This window comes from Rhipicephalus sanguineus, chromosome 9 (assembly GCF_013339695.2).
Source record: "Rhipicephalus sanguineus isolate Rsan-2018 chromosome 9, BIME_Rsan_1.4, whole genome shotgun sequence".
NCBI lineage: Eukaryota > Metazoa > Arthropoda > Arachnida > Ixodida > Ixodidae > Rhipicephalus > Rhipicephalus sanguineus.
Genome location: NC_051184.2, coordinates 14,983,083 through 15,007,207, shown reverse-complemented (window position 1 = coordinate 15,007,207; position 24,125 = coordinate 14,983,083). Strand labels below are relative to the sequence as shown.

General features: G+C 45.4%; 1 protein-coding gene across 4 annotated transcripts in view; it reads left to right on the top strand.

The window, feature by feature from the left end:
- Positions 1 to 24,125, top strand: part of LOC119404642 (cAMP-specific 3',5'-cyclic phosphodiesterase) — a 633,421-nt gene that overhangs the window by 362,898 nt on the left and 246,398 nt on the right. The window lies entirely within an intron of this gene.

The following is a 24,125-nucleotide window of genomic DNA, read 5'->3' as shown; positions in this document are numbered from 1 at the left end:
GGTCAGGAGCTAGCTCTGACGTCGGAACAGCATTTTCAGAAATACATATACATATGCGCTCACGTACGTTTCGTCGTGACTAAATGCAGATCTCAAACCTGGAAAGCTACTCATTCAAACAAATACGTAAAAACATCCAATAACAGAGAGCTGAGCTAGTTGGCACGTATTCATGGTACGTATTACTTCTTTAGTTAGCGTGTGTGGTGTCTTGACTTCTCACTTGTGTCCGTGTTTGCACGCCCACTCTTTCAACATGAACGTCAAAGCATCGTACTGCTCAAAGCTGTACGCTCGTACACGTGTGCATGTACTCGCGTGCGTTCAGTGGCACACATACGCACGCAAGCACGGACAGACACTTCGTGCCAGCTAAGTCGGTCAATTTGGCGTGCGGTATGTCTGGTTACTCAAACTGTCAGCGAGTACACATCGTCTGTAAGCAAAAGTAAACACCTATAAAACACGCAATAATGGTCGGAATTCATCACTCCGCAAAAATTACCACCGGTCACCTTTTGGGAATCTCATAGCGGCAATGGGCTCTTCGCATGAAGGACTTCAATTCTCCCATTGGACCCTACCGTCTGTCTCCTCCAGTCAAAAAAAGCGATTAATTTAATTTCTATAATTACTGCCGGCATTAACTTATCTAGTCTTCTTAACATGTCTGCCGCCACAGAAAGAGTCATGCAGAAAGTAGCCCGGGAAAACATCACAGTTCTCTCTTATTTTCAGGATTTTCGGGAACACCCCGTATTATATAGTAGTGTCCTTTGTTGACAACAGCTACAGCGGAAGGGTTTATTTTCGACGCTTCGACCGGAGTCTGGTCTTCATCAGACCGGACGGCGCTCAAACCGTCATACATACGTATTTATTTATTTATTTATTTATTTATTTATTTATTTATTTATTTATTTATTTATTTATTTATTTATTTATTTATTTATTTATTTATTTATTTATTGCCGCAACTCATAAAGCTCCAGGAGACGGGACTGCGGTGCGACAAAGAAAGACCAACCCTGTGGTCAAGAAGAGCAGACGCGCCCACTTCTTCTTCCTCCGGCGAAGAATGGTGGTTGCTGCGAGAGTTCCTCACTTCGTTGCCCTCTCTGTATTGTCTAGCTAGCCGTCAGTCTTAACATTAGCCTCCGTTGCAAGGATGGATGGATGGAAAGAACTTTACTCACGTCCTGTACAGGGTGTTGCCACCTGCTTGGCTAATCCCGTGTCAGGACCGGGAGGTCAAGCTTCCTAGCCCTGTCACGGGCGTACTAGACAGCCAGAACTTGGGGTCGTGTGACTTGATCATCCCTGCAAACCGTTCCCGAGAAATGCTATGGCCAAGCAACCCACACTCCAGAGCATATGCTCGAGCGTGCATATTTCTCTTTTGCATGGCTTGCAAATAATATCCACGTCTTCTATGTTATACCATTCTTTTGTCTGTGTCAGTGAATAATAAGTCTGTGTCTGTACATGTCTAAATGTGACCGCTTGTACTCTATCTATTTAGTCTAATGGGAGGGGGTGCAAACTCCTTCCTTCCCAGGGAGTAATGTTTGGTGGTTTCATCGTATATCGTGGGCGTATCCCTTTCTAAATTCTCCGATCCAGCAGCATCGAAGCCATATTAAAAGCGGCCCGGTCTGTAAGCTCGCGGCCAACGCTGTTGGCCGATGCATTTGAATTGATGGGAATGTCGTCGAGTGAGCCAAGGTGCACTGGGAACCAATAAATGTAACGTGTATCATTTGTCTGTCTGGGGTTAATTATCCTTGCGGCCTGTGGGGTGATCCTACCCCTTCTGAAGCCTCCGATGGCTGCTTTTGAGTCGCTGTATATCTGTAAAAAAAGAAAGGTAATCGCGGCGCTCTATAGCGTCTGCATCTAGATCTGTACTCGCTTGCGGTGCGATGAATACATTTGGACAAATAGTGTTTCATCCGGACCACACGTGCACAACTTCCGGTGCGCCGTCGACGTTCTGACCAATGCGGACTATCGGGCAATGAATGCAACACTGTTGTGTCGCTCGCTATTAGGCGCGATATATATACAACGTCCACCTCATCTCGCTCTTTATTTCTTGTTATGTGGCAGGCACCATGGGTTCAGGTGCTGCTCCGACCTTCATCACTAGTTGCTGGCTTTTGGTGCGTTCTGCATTCCGGCATTATGTGGTAGTACACGTCTGCGGCGTATATGACGTCTGTGATTTACGCTCACCTCTCTGGTAACATCGTACGCAGAAACTCTATATCCAGTCCCCAGCGCGTTGCTGGAAAGCTGTCACTGCGGCAACAGGAAGTGGTTTGCCTACTACGCTCCTAGCGTATACGTTAAGCGTGCCTGAGTCGAGGAATTCGCCGAACAGTTCTTCATGCTAGCGAGTTGCGGTGACATAAAAGCCCACCTGCGCGTTCTCGTCTTTTGCGGCGTATGTGCGGCATGGTTCCGACGGTATTACACCGGGGGTCAACACCTGCGGTTGTACTTTTAGTTTGTCTACAGTAACCCGAGTATCGAGAATGTCCTCTACTGACGTCATTGATTTGCGTCACTGCGGAGGGCTGGTCGATCGTTTTGTCGCCCCGTCTATCACGAAACCGGAAACGGTTCTTCTCCATTTCTCATTTCGCGGCGCTTATCTGTGCCAGTGCTCTCGTTTTACGATTGCTAGGCGAGACTTGCCGCGTTCGTACGAATAGAAAAAAAAAGACAACACAAAAGCTGTGATGACAACGAAAGTGTCTGCACAAGCTTCACGCAGTCTCGTAAAGCGCTTCTTTGTTTTAGTGCTAGTCGTTGTAATTCTTTAAGGAGAGGAAAAAGATGTATACTTCGCGTAGTTACTGCCCGAATCGGTAATGCTCAGGAAAAGCACTCGCTAAATGCAGCCTCTATTCATGAGCAGCAGCGAGTCAGGCTTTTGTTTATTATCTATGTACCGCATTTATTAGTCCTCCTTCGCTTCTTCACTTTTCGAGAAAAAAAAAAAACCTGTCGGGAGCCACGTGGAATTTTCGCTGCTATTCGTGTGATATGGTATGCTCCAGCCTGAAATCGAGCTTGCAACTGAAATATAAGCTGGTTGCTTAATTTACAAACTAGAGCTATGTTTGTCTGATTTGTCAAAAAAGCTTTTTCACTTCTTGGTTCCGAAAGATATATCTATGAATGTCCCTGCACTTTCTTTTTTTTCCTGGGTAGGTATTGTTAGTAGGAGAACCCGTTTATTTATAAGCGTCGGCGTTGAATTTTGATTCCAGTAAGGTAGCCAGGTGGCCGAGTTGGAAACGATGCATACTTGGCAAAGGATTTTGTTTCAATAAACTTCAGCTGTTTGACAGCGCATGTACTTTGTCCTTCTCGTCTTGTCTCCGTCCTGTTCGCGCTGATTTTTCCATGTATGAATTCTGATTTTTCATTAGTTCTCTTGCTTTATGCGGCATCGTTAATGACCACACTGGGTAGTGAGCATAGGCGTGCGCAGGGTCCCCATTTAAGGAGGGGGGGGGCGAAGGCGGGCGAAGGTTCATCGCAGCGCCCCCCCCCCCCAAATGAGTCAATGTAAGGGGCTGACTTTTGCGCCCCTCCCCCCTCTTAGGCGACTAAGGGGTGCGGCCGCCCCCCTGCTCCCCCCCTGCGCACGCCTATGGTAGTGTGTACCGGGTCCCAGCTGACGCGCCCAACGCGTCCAGATGTGTAGGTAATTCGCTTCACTGAATTCCCCGAAGCAAATACGTCCAGAAGACGTTGCAAAAAAAAAAAAAACAGACAAACGCATACAATGGATAGAATAGTCGTTGTGCTTCTTTACGAAGCCGGAGGAAAGCCTGCATTTGTGAATCCACTATATGTAATAAATTCCACTCACCTCTCAAAGGGGACAGACAAAATAAGTACGCGCGGCTTGATTACTGAGTCTTATAACCTTTCAGCTCCCCTGTTTTGGGGCAGATTCTGATCTTGTCTGCTTAAGTACACGTGAAGTGCCGAAGTCCTTTCCTTCGACAAGTGTTTAACTTACTTAAAATTCATAGCAGGTGAGAGAAAGCTTAGTGCCACCTGTTGTAGAAAGCAATATTTTTTTATTTAGGGCGACGAACATTTTGCGGCAGTGGCCACTTTCTGGCAGATAAATGAAGGCGTGATGCATGGGGAAACTTGTAGCGCACTATGAAGAACATGAACGAAGAAAGTGAATGCAGGACTTCCTGTTTTCGCTTTCTTCGTCCGTGTCCTTCATACAGCGCGCTACAAATTTCGGCATGTATCACCACCAACACCAATCCCGTTCTTACATATCATTTTAAGACATTAAGATGTGATGTTTCCGAATTCACAACGCAATATCATATGTAACGTACCGTGGCGGCTTAGCTGCGAAGGTTTCCATGTTTATACTCACAGTGATGGGATTGATAGACGGGGCAAGATCGTGACATGTGACAACGCCATATCGACAGATTTATCCTGTGCCCGTTAAATCCTGCGAACTAACGCTCCCTCAGCTACGCACACCGAAGCCGATATGTGCAATTTTCATTTTCATTTTATCTCACTCTCTCTCTGTCCTCTTTCCGACCCCTATATCCCCACCCCTGTGCAGGGTAGCAAACCGGTCACTCGCGCCAGGTTAACCTCCCTGCGTTTCCTTTTCATCTATTCTCTCTCTCTCTTGAAGAATTCAGCGTAGACAAGTGGAATTCTTTCGTCCAGCTTCTCTGCCTCTTTTTTGTAGCCATGCGTCGTGACCTTGTCTTGTCTATCGCTCCTAATGTGGAGTGTGTTTACGTCCTCACTGACAAGATTACAGAGTAGTTCCCGCTTTCTTGTTCGTTCCTGTAGTATTTTATCATTTCAGTGCTCAATCTCAGCCCAAGACAATCATGAAGTATGCTGAACAGAAACACTTTTGTGGATGTCGATGTGCATTCGTGCGTATACATTTAGATACGGGCTTCCTAGCTAACGATCCTTAATTAACGCGTTTCGATGTGCAGGATGCTAAGCGAACTATTTCTGCAATAAACTTTGGCCAGCACGAATCTTATCATACTCACATGTTCGCTGCTGCAAGGCGAGACGTAAATTCAACGCGACCGCGTGCGCTAAGGACTCGCCCTGTTGAATGTCACCGCTTCGGTGCTCCCAGAAAAAAAAAAAACTTTCAAGAGTGTTAGATGGATCACCCATTGTCGGAGGAAAGGGTCTTGGTGCACTAGCCGAGACCGTCCTCAGCACAGAAGGCTTTGAGAGCGTTGTTGTTTCTTGCGGACAACTGGTCTGAGAAAGGCTTAAAGCAGTGTCATATTCTTATCTCCCTTTTTTTCGCTCTTCTTTCTTTTTTGTAACATCTTTCCTATAACTTTTATTCCCTTTCTCCAGCACAGAGTAGCCAGCCAGTCTGGCTAACCTCCCTGTCCTTCCGTTTGTTTCTTCCTTCTCCGCCTCCTTGCCTGTTGATGCCTCACTGAGGCGTCGTGCCGCCAAGTAATCCTCTGAGAAATCCCAAACACATTGCCCTGACCGTGTTTCACTCGTAATTTATTCTCCGTCTATATCAGTTGTGTTTCAGGCTTGACTACTGCAGGCGCGTGCGCGTCTCTCGCTCTTGTATACGTTATTTATGTGAACCATGGTTTTCGTGCATGCGGCACTGCCGTTTATCTGCGCATACCTTATCGCGAAGTTTATCTCGTCCGGCTCTTTCGCAGAGCCTTACAGAACCAGTTCTATCTAAGGAATACTTCGTCTTCCTGTCTGACGGTGCGTTGCCCGCAACCTCCATACGATTCTTTCTCTCGTTCCGCTTCGATGTGCGCCGCCTTTCATACAGCGGTGCTAAACGGGCCATCTAGATTAGGCGGCCCACGAGGAGACCGTTTTGCCTGTCGGTTCCATTTGTCGTAGGCGGTGTGGCTCACGACGACGCGTGGCGGGCGGGCGGGCCTTTCACTGCAGCGTATGCGGGTCCGTAATGAAAGAGCGCTGGTCATCACGTCACAGTTAGACGCTAGTTACCACGCGTGAATGCGTTGTACTGTCGAATGTTTCAAAGCTCCCTGAGCAACAAATTTCTCGTTTTAAACGCTGCATTGATGCCCTGTTTCTTTGGCAGCGCTTCCTGGATGCATCGGCGACAAAAATACCCAGTATTATTCTGTTCACAAACGTAGCAGTAGCTACAGAGACATTGTGGAAAGAACAGTGTCGTAATAACGGAGTGTAAACAGGGAATGCAAAAAACGATCTCGCATTGGGATTTAGATGCACGCCAAGTAATTTCTGACGTTCAGAACGATTTATTATTTCTTTGCATACCGCTACGGCGGCACTTATGGCACATGCGACATCTAAGAGCAACAGAGTTAGAACGCAAACTTTAATGATATTCCCGGAGATGTTAGCCTGGTTTATCGCCTGGCTTGCTACTCCAGGTGATCGGGTGATGACTATGATATTAAATACAATAATCCCATATACACACAAATCATACGCGCAGTCACGAACACACATATATACACAAAATAGTCATTCATGTAGTTTCGTTAAGGCGAGTAGTTCTCAAAAACACTAATAGCACTTTTGTGTTGCGCATCGCACAAACGCTGTCTTGCCACTGGCCGAGAAGGTGCCGCAGCTCCAAGCTCAAGCCGCGTTGCAAATGAAGTGCTGCCTTCGGATTCTGTCGTTCTGCGTCGTAACGGGAACGCAGGACGTGCTCTAAGCCTTCCCGAGTGTTGCATGTGGTGCACGTAGGAGAGTCCGACTGCTTAATCTTGTGCTTAAAGTAGTTCGCATAGGCAACGTCGAGCCTCATCCGGTGAATGCATGTTTCTGCTTACCTGCTTGGTCCTTGTGGCATATAAAAGCTGCTCGACGGGTCTACTCTGTGCAGCGGTCCATACTGGTTGCTTGCGTTGCACCATATTGTTCGCAACAAACTTGATCGATAGATTAGTATATCAATTTCATTTGGCAATTCAGGCTAGCATTGTACCGCGATATAACATTTATCGACCGCTACATCTTCATGTTTACGACCACTGTCTTATGTTACGCTACATAATGTTGACAAATGTTTTGTTGAAATAAAAACAAATACACGAGTCGTTGCAGCTTTCTCTTGGATACGGCTGCCACTTTTCATTTGCTCAATAGGATTAAAGTAAAATTTAATAAAGAAAGGATGGTCTTGGGTTCAGAAGACGATGCATGATATCGATAAAAGTCTACAGTAATCAAAGAATAATGTCACATAACGTAACAAGAAGCCCTCAAATGAGCGGGTACAACATGCAGTTGCTTAACCGGCAATAATATACGCCTACACAGCGACGTAAAAAAAAATATAGATCATTGAAACCGTTTAAGTTTCAGCTGTTAATATCCAGCTGATGGATAATTACAAAAAGAAAAAAATATGGCTGTAATACAAATGTATTAAAAGCGTCGGATCCCATCACGAGTGCTCCACGCGACTGGAATGAATTCGCGGCAGCAGTCGAGTCTTTTTGCAAGCAGTCCAATCATAGTCGCCATGTCGCACTCGTGTCGACCTTAGTCTGGTCGCAGTCGTTTAGTGGCCGGTCGTTACAAACTGCCGTGGCAGCGGAGCTATAGACGAGTGGTGCCTTTCTGCAGCAGTAAACTGGTTTTAATGGTTTGGCGCACCTCTTCTTTCTTTTTAAATGCGAAGCATTTCTTAGCGAACCTCTGGCACTCTGAGCGTTTCTATCTACGTATCTATCTATCTATCTATCTATCTATCTATCTATCTATCTATCTATCTATCTATCTAGCCGCCTACGTCTGGGTGCTCTCATGATGGCCTCCTTAACTTGGTGTAGACCAAAATTTGCATGGGAGGGTAAGAGGATTTGACGAATATGACTGCCGGGTCGTGACACGAATAACGTTAAAATCTTGTCGCGTACGTCGTCAAACCCTTTCCACTAGACACATGTGGCACATACCCTTTTACCACGGGCCGCGGTGTACGGGTATGCGCCACAGGTGATTGGCAGTTTATATCTACCCAGGAACGGCGAGAACAGACATTGGTAACTTAAATGCTAGAGCGTTAAGGAAAACCAACATCGGCAGCGTTGACTCAACGAATGGAATGAATGAAAATTAGGATCCCAGCAGGAATCGAACCCAAGCATTCTGCGTGGCAATCAGGTATTCTACCACTGAGCCACGCCAGGTTTATAAACTGGTTTGGAAAAACAGCCTACGCAGGCGTAATAACGGTGCAACGTCAATTGTGGTTGTGGTGCTGGCTATGTAATTTTACAAGAAAGCAATAAACACTACATGATACTGCTACGATGTGTACTCCTACGATACAGGCGTCATATGATTAACGTCTGTAGTTCCAGTGTTGGCTCCGCTTTTATAGCAGTCTAATAAACATTCGTTTGTATTCCTATGATTCAGCAAGCTATATTGAAGCATTGCTCGACCCCGGAGGAATACATTAACGAAGGTTAAGTTACATATGATATCCACATCACCGCACCGTAAAGTGCACTTCGTCCACCAGAACGACGCGATGGCCTCATGCTGACCGAGAATGATGCCAGATTGATTGACAGCCGCTTTGTAGACTAGGCTACGTAGGCTACATACGCCCAGGTAGTCTACGAATACGACAAACACCATCCACTGATGTTGGTCTATGTAGCACTATCCAGGCCTACCAGCCTCGACGGCCTATACCTCACCAACGCGAAGGGTGACTTCAGATTCCGACTTCTCGCCGGCTCTGTCGACAGACAATTTGTCGACGAAATGACCGAGGCATCCACGAATTCCAACAGCTCTACTATACGACATACTTCACTACACATGGACCCCTCGTCACCACGATCACGACCGGATCCTATAAGAAGCCATGACCAGCTGCTGGTGCTCACTGATCACGGTGATGGTACCCTTGTTCAAGAACTGTAAAGAACTTCTTGCACACATGCACACGGGTTTGTGAAACGTGCATGCGTTCTGGGGACACGTATAACCACTACATATCAACTTACCGCTTCTGGTGATGGTAATACCCACGTTGCCATTGGCAGCGTTACCCAACCGTAAACAGCTGGTTATGTAACACATATGCGGCTCTTCAACATATATATGTGTGCGTATAAAATTTATACAAACCTTTAGCGTCATTTTGTAACGTGTCGCTCAGTAAAAAAAAGTTACGCCACAGTCACCTACCCGCCGCATGCTTCGCATAACATCGACTCCCACGGTACGTGGGATCTGGCGAATTTTTTCTGTAACTGCCGTTTAAGCACACACAAGTTTACCACAAATTTGTGGTGTCGTGACTTCTTTCTTGTGTCCGTGTTTGCACGCCCTACCTTTTTAGAATAAATTTACAGAGCTGACAATGCTGGTCGCGCCCGCCCCTGCCTGCTTTATTCTTTTGTGTCAGTCTATTTTGCTATGAAACCACGTAGTCGAATCATAATTCCGGTAACCAGAAAGTGCTCTTGCTGTGCGATTGTTGCCTTGAAAAGAAAGAGAGAGAGATAGGAAAAAGAAAAGGATAAGCAGAGCGAGAGAGAGAGAGGGGTAGGAGCGGTGGTCAATTTATGCTGCAAAAAGTGTCGGCGGAGGTTTCTGAGTACTATTTTCAAAGTAACACTAAGGGATAATATGAGGTTTGGCTAGATTGACTTTTTTTCCCCGCGGTGGAGTCTATCACCGCTTTCTGCGTGCCAGTAAACAATTTCTTTTTTTTTTTTTTGCGTCGAAAACAGCCACCGAAACTTCCTCGTGCCGCTGCTCAATGCTCAATATTAATCGCCACACCGAATGGAGGACTTGACATCACAATCTCGGCTGCCGATTTCTCTAAATCAGCAGACGTCCGAGACTACCGCGGCTGTAATACGTAGGCAAGCTTACTGCACGTTTATTTTTTGTCAAAATTTATGTTACGTAATTGAGTAGTCACTAATTGAGAAATCAAAATTGAGCATCTGACGTCGTTAAATGTGGTACCCACAGAGCATAACAGAGGGCGCCACTTCAATTTCTCAATTTCGTCGTTTTCTCGTTTTCAAATCATTTGTTCTCGCCAGGAATGGTGAACAGGTTATTACTCAAGCCCAATCTTTCAATCCCAGCTTAATATTTCCCTCTATTGTGCCTTTAAAGCTTTGCTAGTAGCTATTGCAGGAGACAGTGGTACGATTCGACTCTGTTGTGTCTAAGGATACATGGAACGTGGCTCGTCGAAGAGCTGCTTACGTGTGATTCACCCGTAGCGGCTTGTCTCGAATTTCGATGTCGTTTATTTATTTCATTTTGCAAGGCATGGTCGGCCACTACCGATCGCAGATGAGAAGCGCAGAGAAGATGAAGGCTTTCCCATTAGTTGTAATTGTATTTATGACGTCCTTCATACCGAGATCTGCGAACATTATGTATACGTTAGGTACACGTTGAAGAAAGATGGTGCAGACAGTATGGCATCTGTCACGGCTGCCACTGCTTTTCCGGGATGTTAAACTGTACCAATTCGTCTGCATCCTCGTTAACGACTATATTAGCGTCTGTTATGCCATTGTTTTTTACAAATGGTGTAGCAAGATTCGTGTGTCAGCCGTATTCACGGCCCTTGTGAATCATGCTTTTGTAGTAGAAATGGTAGCAGAATGGTGGTGTTTAAACGAGGATCAGTTGCAAGGATTCTGTTGTAAATACTTGATAACTAACTTAAATGTGCGCCTGCTCCGCTTGTATGCTCGAAAGTCCAACTCCTAAGCAGACGCAACATATTCCTATCTGAGTACCGTAACTGTGACGAGGTAAAAATTGCTTGGTATTTTCTGAAGTGTGGAAACAAACCTGCTTCACATGTGAAATGAAAATGGGAGGGTAGAGTGCTACGCTCATGTACAGTGCGATAGAAAAAACGTGCATCACATCTAACGATGCAAGTCTTCTCGGTTGACGCACATGTAGTTATCCTAATGTTACTGCCACCTTCTTAACCTGCGTTCTCGCGGATGCTTTCTTTCGAAACTAAAATAAATGAACCATCCCTAGGAACAGAGGTGTCACCTGCGACTTTGCGTCCTGATAACTGCTGTCTAATAAACAGTGCCATTAAAGAAGAGCAGCGCGACATATCTGAATAACGCACACCGGGCTTTCTTTCTTTCTTTCTTTCTTTCTTTCTTTCTTTCTTTCTTTCTTTCTTTCTTTCTTTCTTTCTTTCTTTCTTTCTTTCTTTCTTTCTTTCTTTCTTTCTTTCTTTCTTTCTTTCTTTCTTTCTTTCTTTCTTCCGGAGACCACTTGGGTTTGAGTGACTCTTAAAGACCCCTAAAGTACCTTCAGCACAGTGAAAGCTGCGCAACGCAACGCGGATGTCTCTCTTTAACGGTTACAACATAAACCGCCTCACACTTTCGAACATCACTTGATCATCCATATCTGCCGCATCATTTAGCGACAGCCGCATACGTCGTCAGCTCGTTTAATATGTCCCGGCAAGAGCCAAGTTTAGCTCGGTGTCCCTGGCGCAACTTTGCGTTTGTTACGGTCACTGCCCGTTGCTAGTGATTAATAACATCGTGCAAACGTTACTGCTGACACCAGCACAATGCACAGACACTAAAGCTGCTATAGCGGCCTTTAGTACTTTTCACTTATGCGCGTTGTACGCTGTTGCATTCATTCCAGCGCCGATGACATATCTCTGCGTGTGTTTGCTCTCTCTTTCTCTCTCTTCCTTTTTTTTTATACTGTCCCTTGTCGTTTGCGCTGTTAACTTTTTTCTAATGATATTATTGAAATAGGTCAATGAAGAAGGTTGTGTAGGCTTCAGACTACAGCCTACAGCGGTGAAGCGTTCTTTATTATCGTTTTCGCACATTAGCATCTGTGAGATCGCGCACCTTTAGAGATGTATCGGTGCGCCTAAGATTGCGAGCAAATGAGATGTTCGCTTTCATTCTAGCCTTTGGAGGATATCTAAATATTTCAATTGCCCGCAACTGATCGTACGCTTAAGCCGGACTTGCTCTGTACCTTTTCGTGCATTTTGACCGCGGCGAGGTTCATTTTATTTACGGCACACGAGAATATCAGCGACGGTTAGTATCGATAACAGCAAAAGGTGAAAGTCGACAGATAATCTAGCTCTCAACGTCTCACTTCGAGCAGCCGAGCTAAGAAGAATCCTCGATTTGCCGAACATATTTGCTTCTGATTGTACCATACTTGGAGAGTGCGAGTATACAGCTTCTGTTCTTTAATGCGAGGATCAGCCTTCGGTTAGAGCACTAACTACAACGCTCCTGGGTCATGCTTTCAAGCACCGTCTGCTCCCCGATCCTCAAGTAATAGACGGTGTAAGGGCATCCGTGTACACTACAGAATCCGACAATGAATAGGGCTCTTGTTGTCGGCCGACAGCGGGGGTGTAACTTGGGCCGCACTTCGCAGGCTTAGGAGCAATGGACGTGTGCCACGATCACTCTTGTCAATGGCAATATAGCAGATTACACGATCAATACCTTCCGAACTCCCTCATGCATTCCATCACCGTCACAGAGATCGCAACGGCACGTTGGAGAGCTTGGTTATGACGATGAGAAAAAGAGCACGTGCCGCCCACACCCGTCGCCCCGTAACTCGCGCTGCGTTCCTCTGGCGTGTTCCGCATGTTTCCGCAGACTGTATGCGCGCTCGGGATGTTCGGCATTCTCTTATGTTTTAGTCCTTTTGACGTGACGAGGTGTTGAATGGACCTGGTATGCGAGACTGCCTGGGAAAAAAAAATACCTGCAGGACGTGAAACAATGCGACTGGCGCTTTCAGACAGTGACAGCTTTCGCTTACCGTGTTCGTGCTTTGTCGTTTACCATTCGTCTACTTCGTTGTTCGGCGGGCATATTTTCGCGTGCTTGTGATCACAGCCCGCGCGCTTCCGACAAGCGAATGTTTGTACCGAGTGGCAAGGAATGTGCGAGCCACTGCGACATATTTGCGCCCTGGCTCTTTTTCGGAAAAGGGCCAAATATTGGTTTGACTGTGTGACCTCCCTTACCGCTTGCTGCTCTTGCTGCAAAAGGAGATTGATAACAATAATATTATTGCCAATCTACGGCTTGTTAGTAAGGTTTGTTCATTAGTTTAAACAATAATAAGTATGGACTGAAAGCAGGAGAGAGGGCATGCTGAAAATCAGTGTTTGTGCCGTCAATGCTGGCCGATCAAGCAATCTTACTGTAGCTGACGTTCTAACAGGAAAACTTTGTATTTGTCATGGCAGTAAAGTGGCCCTAACGAAGGCACGTTTTTTGTGTCATGGACATTGGATTCAGCACCATCGGTTGCTCGACCGTTATCGATTACCATATATATGAAGAAATCCTTCATATTCTAACTCTGTGAGGTGCAGTAGAATCCACTTGTAGAAAGTGAGGTCACTGGTTCGTATTCTATCCGCGGCGGATGTCTTACGATTATAAAAAACGCTCGTGCGCACTGTCTTGGGCGTACGTTAAAACTAATCCAATGCTCTCCCACAAGCGCATCGCTCCGTTCATCATAACCAGTGCGTTGTTTTGGGAGATCGAAACCTCAGTCACATTTCGTACCTGCAGCATGATTTACATCTTCAGTATTCGTTAAAGTTTCTCTCAATCTACCTGGTGCTGAGATCGCATTCAGTTATGGCTGAACGGCAAGCTGGGCGCGTCGGTAATGAGCATCCTTTTTCTATGTGGGCAGCGCGACCCCGACGGATGACTCGTCCGTCCGGGTCCATTTCTTTTAGTCCTGGTGGTGCTGCCCACATAACAAGAGGGCTGTTAGGGTCAGCAAGCGCGTCCTGTTTAAATAACCTAAGATGCATCTTACAGTAGAACACAATGGAAACTCGAGGTAATGACCTTGCATATAGTGTACTAACGGTGGGAGTGGTGAAGAGGGGGCCTGTTTCCGGTTACTCTACAAAGCGACCACTTCGTGTGTGTGTGTGTGTGTGTGTGTGTGTGTGTGTGTGTGTGTGTGTGTGTGTGTGTGTGTGTGTGTGTGTGTGCGTGTGCGTGTGTGTGTGTGTGTGTGCGTGTGTGTTTGTGTCGGTGCTCTTCCTCGGAACTAAATGCCTCGGGCTCTTAGGGAGAAAATAAGTGGAATGTATGGATATAAAAAGAGAGAGCAGCGGCATGTAATACTAAGCGACGCGACGTGACCGTGTAAACATAAACATTCCAGTGGCACTTACAGTGACAAGCGGATTGCACATTTCAAGATCTAGGAGACTGTTCGGGTTATTCTTGTGATTGATTGATTGATTGATTGATTGATTGATTGATTGATTGATTGATTGATTGATTGATTGATTGATTGATTGATTGATTGATTGATTGATTGATTGATTGATTGATTGATTGATTGATTGATTGATTGATTGATAAGCAACTTTCGTTCATATGAGAAAGTATACTGGGCAAGTGAAACATGGTCGTCTGGTGTGTTTGTGCAGTAAACCTGTGGTCTGTATCTGACCTCCAGAGTTCATTTCCTTTTCCAATGGGCTTTACAAAGCATCAATTTTTTTCAAGAGCTGCAACTTGCGAAAACCTAGTCTCCGCTCAACCAAAAATATATATTTACTCATCGGACGATGATGTTTTCCATCCACACGAAAAAGGATCCCAGAATAGATGCCGTTATTCAGTTCAAACCCACCGTCCTTGTTCAGACAAAATCGTTTTTCCCATGCTGCGCAAATGCACACTTCGCGTGTCTGTTTATTTGCACGTTACACAGGTGCTCTGTTTTACCCAGTAAAATCTGTGCAGTGCCGTTGGATGTACACTACACCGAGGCTGTCCCCGGCATCATTGTACAGGGTTTTACAATTTCTCGGGCTGTATCGCCGAGTATGGTGCATCAAACCGGCATTATATAGAATGAAATTTGAACCGAGAAAGTGCCTTGTAACAAAACGGAGCGTGATCTGTGAACTTCTTATATTACAGCGAAAGCTGTTATAAGATCACAACGGCAGATAGTAGTCGGCCGCCGCCGCCGCCGGTGTCAGTAAATACTATCGCGCGAAATAAGGAAAAATATCCAGGATTGGATAGAATTTGAACCCGGGCCCTCTGCGTGGCAGTCGAGTCTTCTACACAGAGCCTCACTGGTGTTTGAAACTCCTTCGCGAAAAGACCCTATACAGGCGTCATGTCAGGCAAGGAATCGCGTTTACATGTGTAATATAGCGTGGCAGAAGAGTAAGATAACAACGAGGCGTCACACAATGCTAACGGCGCAACGAGTGTGTGGTTTAAAGCTTCTCGCCCACTACAAAGTGCTGAACTCTAATTCTTCATCGTGATAAGCCAAATGCGGCATCAACAAAGTGCACATAATGCCTCACGGACGTCTAGCGGGTACCTCGCTTATCCGCATAAGGACGAATAATGGCATAGTGGGTGCTTCGCTACTTCACAAAAATTATGATTTGTGGCGTAGTTTATGCTTTTCGTGTGTACTTGTATTAGCTTCCCCTAGTGAGTTTAGAACGGGCTCTAGAAAGACCGCTGTTCCAGCTTTCGCTGTGACTGTGCTGCGCGCAGGCCTGGCGTTTTTGTCCCACAGGAGTATGCGTGTGACTGGCTGTGGTGCCCATTCTTCGCCGATTCACGAGAACGGCAATGTTGAACTGTTGTACAAGGAGTATTGGAGATTGGAGTGATTGATTTATTTTGACATGATTGTCGTGCCTCTCCGTGCATACGCCTCTCATTTTGGCAAACATTACATTGCCTCGTGACAACGCCACCCTCACGTCTCACACTGTTTCTACAGCAGGAACGTTGTTGTCGCGCGCAGCGTCATTTGTGTGCGGCCATGGAGATGGGAGAAATACCAGTGCAATCTTAATAATCTAACATATCAAAGTTGATACCTCTTCTTCTTGGTCTGGGGATATGTTGGTGGTAGGAGTTTTGTCGCATGCATGTTTTTCTTTTTTTCGGTACGATTTCTGTCTACATCTCTCGCACTCGCGCCATAAGCCTTTGTTGGAAATCAGTGGTTGTGCCGTACTGCTGTCGCTTAATGCCGGTCTCATTTCGCGCGGAGCATATAAATTTGTGATGCCTTACACTTTAAAAAAAATGGTGCGGTGTCTCCCACATTTTTGGAAACCCTGGCTTTTTTTTTTTTTCACTTCGACTCAACGGCATTCACATGCAGCGTTCTAAATTAATTTCGAGACATTCGGACGACATTCGCAAGAAGAATCCAGCTGTCATCAAGAAAATCGCGGCATGCGAACAGCTGAGCTATTTGAAACTTACTGACTCGCATGTTGGCTGACGTGATAGCTTCACTTTTGGTAAAATGCTACACGCTTTTTGGCGAGATGCAGCGCGGCTTGGGCGCTCCGCCTGGACAATCTACCTTCGAATGTTTACGCCTTCTAAGCGATCAATGTTGCGGCGCACCCTTATCGTCTTTACCACCGTGCACCGTTGAAGCTGTTCTCCACCTTCGGAGGTTTTCCTTGCTCAGGCACACGCCAGGCGCACGTCATTTAACGACAGCTTAATTAAATAGTTAACCAATCGTTTAATTAATATTGATATGTTTAGTTCGGAGAAGGAAACGGCTCGCGGTCGTTCTTTTGGATTGGGTGGGAGAACAGGTTATGGTTGTACAAGACCGGTGATAGCATTCTGTGCTTCATTGTGAGATTGTGCCCCATTAGAAACGTAAAGTGAGATGGATGTACGATGTCTTGTATGGTTGAATCTTTCTTTTCTTATTCTCTTTGCTTCTTTACTTTTTTATTTTTTTTCAAGACAGCTCTCATAATTTCGTGCGTCTATCTGGTGGAAACTTTTTAAAAAAACGTGTCTGTTCACTACATTTCTGAGAGTGTGTTCGAATTAGATAAGATGCCCGAAAAACTACACCCCCTATAGTTGTACGATATACCCTTCTTTGGTGTTAGAAAGAACGTTTCCTCATTGTTTCATCCTTTGTTAATATTTTATTTACAAGCATGTTCGTGGATAGTGCAGCACGTGGAAAGTACAGTCGAAACAGTGAATGTGATGTACTCCACAAACTTTCCACTAGCATCAATATGTTTGTTTATGAAGCGCGTTATGTGGGGCCCAACCAAATGCATTTATGGTCTTTGGAAAATTCTAGGCTTGTTTAAAAGAACTTTATTTTTCATTATAATCTATCAGCAATCCAACTTATTTTGTTTATGTTCCTTTAGTTAGTTAGCTGGCTACCTAGGTAAAACTTTTTTCCCGTGAAATTCTCTCTTTCTTTATTTATTTCTCTCTCTCTCTCTCTTTTTCTTTCTCCCTCTCTGTACTCGCTCTCTCGCCCATCAAGTTAATGCATCCCTCGCCGGACAAATCGGCGCACGTCTTCTTGTATCGAAGCAGAAGAAGAAGAGGAAGGCGATGACGAAGAGGATGAAGAGAGCGCGTGCCGGTTCATGATGATGATAGTTTTCTATCTACGACACATGGAAAACCTGGACCATAACAGCTCTGCTGTAAAAGAAAGAGAAAAAGAGAAACAAAGTAGGCCGTCCAGTTCCGCTGTTCCTTCAGGCTTGGCGCCACTCGTGCGAAGATGTCTTGATTTTTTTTTTCTTATTTCCTGGCTGCATTGGCGCCGCCTGGAGAGGTTTTTTGGCGGCATAAAATATTTGGCGAAGGCAGGTGAAGCAGCAATCGCAGGCTCATTGTTGATTGGAAAATGAGAGGAAAATATTTGAGGAATGCTGCCACTCAGACACAGACTGCCACTGTTTCCAAATACTTCTTGCCCTGTTCTCCCCTTCAAGACCTTTGAAATTATTGTAAATCATCTACGCTTTTATTTTAACAATCTTGAGTACACACTCGTGTTTTCACTATTCTCAACGTGTTATCGAATTGCAGTGAGGGCACGTAATAACTCTACCGCCGACGCCCTTTTCGCAGGACGAGGTACCTGCTACCGTCGCGGCGTATGATTGTTTCACATACTCGACAATTTGTTTGTCGGTCTGCTCGGTCTGTCTACTTTTTATTGATGCGATCCCTACTCTCATTTTCTTTATTTTTATTCTTTATTTCATTGTTCTTCTTCCGAGTTATTATTCGCATACGATTCCTACCCCAGCATAACAACTTTCCCATCTGCGTGTGCGGGGTGGATCAGACGTAAGGTCAGCTTTTTTCTTCTTGCCGTTTTCATCGTCTTGCCCTTCAACGTAGTCCCCTCATGCACCTCGCGAAATTGCATTGGTGTCGGAATATTATTTCTGTCTCTTTCTCGTCTCGTGTCCAATCGGTGCTTCTTCCGCGAAGGAAATGGCTGCGAGGGAAAACAAATGGGCACCGCTTTTGCGACACGCACCTCGTATTGAACGACGTTGCGTGTTGCTCGCAAAGGCATTCTGGGTGCCCTACCTTTGAGCCGCCTAAGAAAGAAGCGTGCACTACCTTTGCAACCGAAAGACTCTCTGTATATTTTCTAAAAATCTTTTGCTTCCGTTCAGATGATGTCCGCAGAGAACTTTCAGAAGTCATCTAGCTATAGTGGAAATTAGTGCTAGGCAAAAGTTTATGGGGGGACTAAAGTGAAACAATCAGTCAGTTTAGCCTGATAAATTATACTCTGAAAATTCTATTTTCAATAATTTCACCATCGCAGGCTCAGTAATAGAAGAGAAGATCAAGGTCAGAATGTCATTTCTAAACTTCGCGCAGAAATTTCTGCACGTGACGTCACGGATTTCAAGATGTTTTATTCGTATTTAGGCCACACGGGCTCAACGAGCATTTTCTATTTGCACGTTTTCTCGCTTACCAAGGGTCTTCTCGTGGCAGTGTAGCGCTTTGCATAGCCCCTCTTAATATGGTATAGCACGGGGGTGGGAAAGGGAAGTGAGGGTGAGGGATACGAGGTTTAGGAGGTGACGCCGCGAGCTCCTCAGTCTTCGCACCACTGGTACGTAGCTGCCCCCCCACCCTTTTTTTTTTGGCCTGCGTATTTTGGTTCCGCACATGTTTGGTGAATCAGTGACCAATAAACCTTTCTCTTCTTCTCTTGTATTCTCCCTTTTCCCGTCAACGAACAAATGGTAGAAAACGGGATATTGCGGTCACTCTCATTTCCCCATTCTCTCCTAAGGACATTGGCTTTTTTATCCTTGTTTGCGACTCAAACGTGAACGAAATTCTCTAATGGTTCCTGTTTACCATTGTGCAGATTCCATTACCAAGGACTCGGAGACGTTCCTGTTTACGTTATCTCGCTATTTGTCCTCTCAACCCAACTACGGCAGTCGGGAAACCTCTCCTCTTATCAGATTTTGGTTAACAAGATACCGGAGCCTTTATGCAGGCGACTACTTTTATCGGTTCATTCCCAAGCGCAACGCCGTTTGCAATCCAGAACAGCAAACTGACAACGCAAAATGCAGGGCTCACGAGGAGAAAAAACTCGTCTATCCATGCGCGCTCAGAACATCGCGTAGTATTGAGATCTGTAAACAGTTGGTATTTTTGTGATCTGTATACGCTGTGGTGAGCCGATAAGTATAACCGTAAACGACGTCCGAAAAGCAATCAGTACTTTCTTGCACGTGCTGGAGACAGCAGCTGTGCTTTAATAGTGCTGCACACTTTAATCCAGACGGGGTGACGAAGAGCCTTGTTCGGCGGTATGAATGCGAACGCGTACGTTTCTCGAGCACTTCGGCGAGACACGCCATATTTTAATATATTTCCATACATATTGATTACATTTTCTAAGAGAAATGAAGAAAACATGCCGGGATATTTTCGTTTGCTTTAAGAGCTGCGTGTACCGTAATATATGACAAGGGCGGCAAGTAGAGATCTCATTTCTATGCCGCTATAGAACCTACAATCTGTGTGTTTTCGTTTTGATGTTGCATGCAGCATCACGGCCTCTTGCGTCTGCGATGTACAAGACTGCAAAATCGTTCCGGCGCTTCTTGATGCGCGCCAAGTTATGCGAATTTTTCTTTGGTGTGCGGAACAAAATTATTTCCTCCTTCTCCTCCACATCCTTCCTTGCCCCTTTCCAACTGCAAGGTGGCCAGACAAAACCTTACCTTCCTCGCCCTTCCCTTGTGTATCTCTTTATGCAACCGTAAAACACCCTGCCCTGCAGCTTAATCTCCTGCATAGTGAGAGGGACAGAAGAAGATAAAATAAGGGCTACCAAGATTTACCACGTTAGCTGCTTTGTACTGGGCGATAGAAAGCGGGACGAGAAACAGTTTATTGAACACGCAAAGGCTGTCGCTGAGTCCAGTAGTTTTTAATAAGTGCAGCAGCGCCCTGGCTGATTTCTGCGTACATCACGACGGTGTGGCTATAGTCAGTTGTGCTACAGCATTTGTAACCGGTCTCATCGATCGAACTCCCCCTGGCCTTGCCCGAAATTAAATCTTCTTTCAAGCGTCCCCTCTACTCAACCTCAAAACTTTCAGAGTGCGCTTTCAAGGACTTTGTGCATGTTTTATTATCTTCGTTACATTGCCTGCCTGTACACGCTACATGTCCTGACTAGTGCATCGATTTCTTTTCCTATACTGCCAGCGCTGGAATGCAGTGAACGGCAGGATCCTAATGGTGGTCGTTAGGAAAGCCGGATTCGATGACAGGCTGGATAGTAAACGCGTGTTCGTAAACATTTCAGCCCCAGCAAGGCAGCATAAGTGAGGATAGTGCACACCCAACTTATTTATTTGATTACCTCACACCCATATTCACATGAAAGCGGACCTAAGAAGCATAAGCAAAAAAGAAAGAAGATACATTGACGTACTAACCAAGATAAATCTATTATTGTTATTATTGCACCTTACACTTTTCTGCTCACGCTAAGCGTGTTGCTTTGCGGGGTCTTCGCACCCTAGGCTGTGTTTGCAGAATGTCTAGAGAATTCCGTTCTCCTATGCCCTTCCGAAAATTGTACACCGCGCTATGTCTTCCTCAACTAGAGTATGCATCGGTGATCTGGAATGGCATTCCTAATTCCAGCAGCAACGCCATTGAGCGAGTCCAGAAAAAATTCCTAAGCATTTACAACCATCGTTTCGCTAGAAATGACTCTGGATCTCGTTCTATCGCTGCTGGGTTACTATCATTGCCATCACTTTGCTGCCGACGAAATCGCGCTGATCTGTTATTTCTTTACAAGCTTGTGCATGGTATCATATCCTGCCCTGTACTGCTCAACTGTCTGACCAGAGAGAATAGACCTTTTCATGTAACCGCCTGCCTCTGTGAACATTCGACCATTGGCAGGATACAACGTCTTTACAATGCTTACTTTTTGGAGCTCGATCTTTTTCACAGCTCCCAGTCGTTGTTCTGCTCCGAGGGTTGCACTGTACTTACATAGCCTCGTACACTGTTGACATTTTTTTTTCTGTCTGCGCATAGATTGTATATATGTAATTTTATAACGTTTTTTATCCCTGATATTTTAATATGAATGTTTGCCTCTTTTTTTTTCGTGCGCCAGTACAAAGACCTTACGGTTGTTCCTGGGCACATTAAATAAACGTTTGATTTATTATTATTATTATTATTATTATTATTATTATTATTATTATTATTATTATTATTATTATTATTATTATTATTATTATTATTATTATTATTATTATTATTATTATTATTATTATTAATAATAATTTGATATGCGTAAACAGAGGAAATAGGAAGAGAGCAGGCTCACGACTGCCACCTGGAGAGACGCACTATGCTGTTTCGGGAGGAGGGATGAGGGGGCAAAAAGTGAAGGCTGCGCAGACAGGATGGCCACTGTGTATTCCTGCGGCTGTGGAAAGGTGTAACGGGAATAAAAGCTGATAGACGAATAGAGCGCGTAAAAGTCCGTGGCTGTTCATCGTGTGCGACTCGAAGGAAGCTCTCCGGCGACCCCTGTCGTTGTTCCTGCAAAGGCGTGGTGTGAAGCATACGATCAAGAAAACACACCGCTAATATGATTGAAGGTAACGTGGATCTGCCTGCTTCCACAGCTCCGTTCTTCCTCACACATATCCCCTGCGGCAGAAACGGCATGTCTAATATTAATATGTCTCCATCTTTTAACTGAGAAGCAGTTTAAGGGGCCGCCCTGTCGTCGCCTAATGTCTCGCGTTGGCGTCACGCAGGTCCCACGTTTGATACACATAAGCCCAGTAGGCTGCACGTTTGGAACGCTTTCGCACGCTTGCCGTGTACGCCAGCGTCGCCGAAGGGCCAATGCGTCTGTCCGAGCCTGCGAAGCAACAGCGAAACACCAGCGCCGGGAGTTAGACGCACCGTGCTCGGGACAGTACACAGCAGAAAAACACTAGAAGGGAGACCGTAGAACAGAGAAAAGACAATCATAAAACAAATCAGATTGTCGCAAGAAAAGAACCGAAAATAGCAGATGAACACTACACAAGGGAAAGACGGCGAATCTATGCTCCGCAGTTCTTTCACTTGGGGTGGAACTAGCTTTGATTTTTTAAAATACGAGAGACTACCGTGCAACTCTGTTCGACTTTTGATGCTGTATTAACTGGATTAAGAACCAAGACTAAGGAGATTAGTCTGGAATCGAAATGGTCCCTATTTCGATTCCCGGCTTCTCGCTTGATTCGCCGATTTTGTGCCGGCGTTTTGTAGCAGCAGAAGCCGGCGGGGTGAACGAAAACAAGCCGAGGAGTCTGGAAACGAAGCGTTTCCTGTTCTAGCGTGTTATAATGTTGCTCTTCTGGCAGTTCATTAACTTAGATCCGTACCAAAGGATATCTTTCGTGCAGGAGTTACTAGGGAAAACTTGGATCGGTGCAGCTACCGCGGAAATAATTTTGTACTTCGCGTATTTGGCTTGTTTTCGTGCTTGTTACGTTTCTTCTCACTTAATCGCTACTTTTTGTCACTTAAATTTAGTAAATTAAGAAAAATATCTCTATTTCTAAATTCCAGAAAGAAGTAAATTTCTGCCGACAGCTTTTATAGCTATAAGTTTTTTTTTTTTTTCATTTATAACGTAATGTTTGATTATGACCAATTGGGAAATGGCGCGAAGCCATATAAAGCCACAAGTATGTAGTTTAGGACCGTTCGTGCTCGTATGCACCATTGCCGTGCTAGCTGAACCGCCGTACTTCTTTATTGATGTTGGCTCACAATTAAGGTGGCGTTTAGTCGAACTTACAATATGCAGTGTTCACTATACGTCTATAACATATCAAATAACGTTATCAAGCTAGCACCAAGACGTTAAAAGTGTGAGCTACTATATATCGGCGTCAAATGAAACACGAACAGCGGAGCGCGTGGATCAAGCAGTATCAAAGCTACAGTGCGCGGCGTCCAGTCATCGCCAGTGACAGGCGCGCACATCCGGTTTGGAAGCCCTGCGCGATCCCCTATCGTATATACAATATTTTCGCTTGTGTTCTCCTTCTGGTATGGTGATAACGGTGGCCGACGTGGGTGTGCCGAACGCTTTTGGCCGTTTCACTTTTTATTCTTTTATTTTTCATTTTATTTTTAGTTCGTTTCGACTATCACAACAAGAACAGACGCGAAAATATCGGACTGTATGGGGATTGCGCAGTGCTGCCAAACCGGACGTACTCGCCTGTCAGTGGTGGTGACTGGACTGCGCTCACCGTACATTTGCTAACGCCACGCGCTCCGTTGTTCGTGTTTCATTTCACGTCGATAGTACATGCAGCTTACACGTTGGTACATCACAAAAGTTCATAAAAGTCCTGGGCATCGGAGAAGAAACGTAGAAATACGAATATTAATGTCACGTAACAAGGAGCTCTCAAATCATCACTTGCTGCTCCCGTCGACCACTTGCGCCACAGTTGCCTCTAGCAATTTTTCCCACGATGAACTACGGGAGAAAGCGTCTCTGCGCAAGAGTAGCGACGACTATTTTCCCTAGGCAGTAGGCGGAGGAGGTTAGGAGAGGAGAACGGCCGAGAGCACGTGGAGGGAAAGAGAGCGAGGAAGCTGGGGAGGAGGAGAGAACACGCGGCGCACGCACCGCCCGGTCGACCC